A 3,780-nucleotide genomic window follows, 5' to 3' on the forward strand; every position below is an offset into this window, starting at 1 on the left:
TTCAAATAACAAGGCCCAAATCATCCCCAGCAGAAATAAAAAGAAATACCATTGTTTGTCTTTCAGAAGAAAATATCTAGCTAAAGACAAAAAGAAACTTTGTCCATTAGCAACTGAAGGAGGAGACTTAAAAAATAAAACAAAATTTCTGGAGAGATTAAACAAAGAGTCTTCTGAAAAGAAGGCAAGAACATATTTGCTTGAACTAAGATTTAAGGGTACCCTCTTGGCACATGGAATGTGTACTTAAATGGCAGACACACAATTACTCACATTCTTGTCTGTCCTGCACATCTCTAAAATGAAAACTCCCTTATTTTGCATAATTACTGTACCTGTCAGCATTTCTTATTGGTCCAACGTTGTCTTGATTTTCATTTAATGCTATAGAATTTGGTTGTGCTCCTGAAAGTTTGTTTTGTACAAATGAGGTGTTTTAACACTGACAACAGACTTTTAAAACCATGTGTATTTTTTAAAATTCTCACTTAGACACCCAAATGGGTATTTTATGGCAACTATTTTCCTTCACTCAAAATCTTCTCCATCTTTGGAAACAAGCTAAGATGGCTTTAAATTTGGAGAAAAGAGTTTCCTCTTTTTTGTAGGAGAAACCTTGTTTCCTGACTTTGAATTTGTAGGCATTGACCCTCTGACATTCTTCTATAGGGAGCTGAGAGTAGTGATACTAAAGACCAAAAAACAAACTGACCAAATAGGGCTGCTCTGCTTGAGCATATATCAGTATACAATCCCTGAATAACTCTGATCTAACCAGAGATGAGGTATATCTATCTCCCCATTTGTGGGTAAATTCTTAGACAGAATTCAACTGCTTATTCCTGTGAGTCAAGGAGAGAATTGATTTAGATGAGGAATTGCCCCAATCCATATGCAAACTGAGGAGCCTCAATTTTGTTTGGATGTTACATTAGTCACTCTTTACAATTGGTTTTAGTTTTCATTGTTAGTTATGTAAATAGTTAAAATGTAAGTGTATACTTTACAGTGACTCAGAGAGAGCAGATCATTTAGTAATTATCAATAGGATCTTTCTTTAATATTGTAATAATCAGCGAACGAGTTATTGAAAATAAACTTAGGATTCACTTAGCAGTAAGAAAGTTCAGAAATATATGCTTATGTATTTTTATAGTAATATTTAATTGTATATTAAAAGTGTAGTATCTTTAACAGAAACAAAGGGAATTCCGGGGAATAAACACACCAGTCTATTTCAGTTCTCTTAAACCAAATGGCGTCTGTGATTTGAAATCTGCTTTGCACCTGAGAACCAGAGGTTGCCTTGATTGTTAGGTGACTGGCTAGTTTTGGGGGGACTGAAAGTTAGTTTTTCATGCACAAAAGTAATTGTTGGTAAGATGCAGAAGACATTAGATAGTAGTACACTAAAACAGTTAGAAGAAGACCTACTGACTGTGAACTAGTGGGTAAATGAATACATAGTATAAAATTCCTGAAGCTGTGCACTTAGGTACTCTCCTGGGAGGTCTGAGAGCCCAGTAACCTAAGAAACAGGGTGCAGAACAATGTCATTATCCATGAGTTTGTCTTTGGTCTGGGGAGTCCTTCGACAGAGGGGAGGTGACCGGTTGGGATGGGAATGTGCACACTCCATTGGTCCCACTGATAATTTTACAGATTTGGGGGGAAAACAGGTTTCCAAATAGAGAGAATATTAGTCAGGCTTCTCCAGAGAAATTGAACCCATAAAAGTTTATTACAAGATACAGCAGCTTCCCCATATTTGCAGGGATATATGCCAAGACTCCCTGTGAATGCCTAAAACCACAGATAGTACTGAATCCTATATAGACTATCTTTTTTTCTATACATACATACCTAGAATAAAGTTTAGTTTGTAAATTAGATACAGTAAGAGATGAATAAAAATAACATAATATAGAACAACCATAAAAATATACTGTAATAAAAGTACTGTGAATGTGAAATTAAGTGAAATAAGGGTGACTTGAACACAAGCACTATGATTCCTCAGCAGGTGATCTGATGGCCAAGATGGCTACCTAGTGACTAACGGGGAGTGAAGGGGAGGATGGGGTGTGTATGGAAACGGTGTCAAGACACTGGACAAAGGGATGAGAAACGTCCCAGGTCGGAACCCAGTGGGATGGTAGGAGAGTTCGTCACACTGCTCAGAATAGCATGAAACTTGAAACTTATGCATTGTTTATTTCTGGAATTTTCTGTTTAATATTTTTGAACCACAGTTGATGGTGGGTAACTGAAACCGTAGAAAGCAAAATTCTGGGTGAGGGAGGACTATTGTATTGGCTCATGCGATGATGGAGGCTGAGACGTTCCACGGTCTATCATCTGTCTGCAAAAAGGAAACCCAGGACAGCCTGCCGGTGTGTGTTTTGAAACCCAGGAACCGAGAGCCCAGAGCCCATGGTATAGACCAGTGATGGTGAACCTTTTGAGCTTGGCGTGTCAGCATTTTGAAAAACCCTAACTTAACTCTGGTGCCGTGTCACATATAGAAAGTTTTTGATATTTGCAACCATGGTAAAACAAAGACTTATATTTTTGATATTTATTTTATATATTTAAATGCCATTTAACAAAGAAAAATCAACCAAAAAAAATGAGTTCGCGTGTCACCTCTGACAAGTGTGTCATAGGTTCACCATCACTGGTATAGACTCCAGTCTGAGTCTAAAGGCCTGAGCACCAGGACCATCCTCCCACGCAGCTGGGCAGGGATCCTCAAGTTCACCTTCCTCTGATGTTTTGTTCTGTGCAGGCCCTCCACGGATTGGATGCTGCCCACCCACATTGGGGAGTATCAGCTGCTTTCCTCAGCCCACTGACTCAAAAGCTGATCTCTTCCAGAGACACCCCCACAGATACACCCCAAAATAATGTTTAACCAGCTATTTGCGCATCCTGAGATCCAGTAAAGCTAACATAAATGTAATCATCACAGAGGGTAATTTTATTTCTAGTTAGGCAGGATTCTAAATATAGCCATGTAAATTTCCATTACAGTGAAACAATTGCTATACTTGCTCAAAGTGATTAACTTTTAATTCATTCATGACTTAACAAAGTAATTAGCTAACTTGACTTTGAAGAGGTAACTGTTAAAGAAGTGAGGGGTAAAGGCATGCTTAGAGTATGCTGAAGAACAGAAGAGCTTGCCTATACCGGGGACAAGAACAAGCTCCTGACATACCAGCAATGTACCTTGAGAAAATCAGTCTACTTTCAAGTGAAGTAGGTTTATACTTTGCTCTATAATCTATATAGTTATTCTGAGCATGTCCTATTATACACTGGCTATCAGACGGTGATTGGGCGCGCCATGGATATGTTAGCTCAAAACTCAGTAGGAGTCAACGTTGGGGTAACTGGCACACAATCTATTAGCCTCCCTCCTCATGTGAACTGAGTGTCCAGGCAGAACTGTTGTAGCAGGTCCATCCTTTCAGGATTGGGAGAGGGAGGGTCTTAAATAAAAGACACACCCAGGGGATTTCATTTGTGAAACTCTGGGCAGAGAATCCCTCCTTCATGTAAATCCAAGTTGGTGATTATGGCAATAATGCATTTCTAAAAGTTTACTGGCTTCATGAAGTAAAACAATTTCTATCCTTCACCAGCATTGAAGATACAATAAAAAAACATACACCACAAAAACTGAAAGTTGAAAATGCTGATGAAGTTAACTTAGAACCCAGTTTCAAGGCAAAAACGACTTGACTTACCAACAATTCAGCTTTGCTCACTTGTCAT

The sequence above is a fragment of the Myotis lucifugus genome, unplaced genomic scaffold, assembly GCF_000147115.1.
Source record: "Myotis lucifugus unplaced genomic scaffold, Myoluc2.0 scaffold_443, whole genome shotgun sequence".
Lineage (NCBI taxonomy): Eukaryota > Metazoa > Chordata > Mammalia > Chiroptera > Vespertilionidae > Myotis > Myotis lucifugus.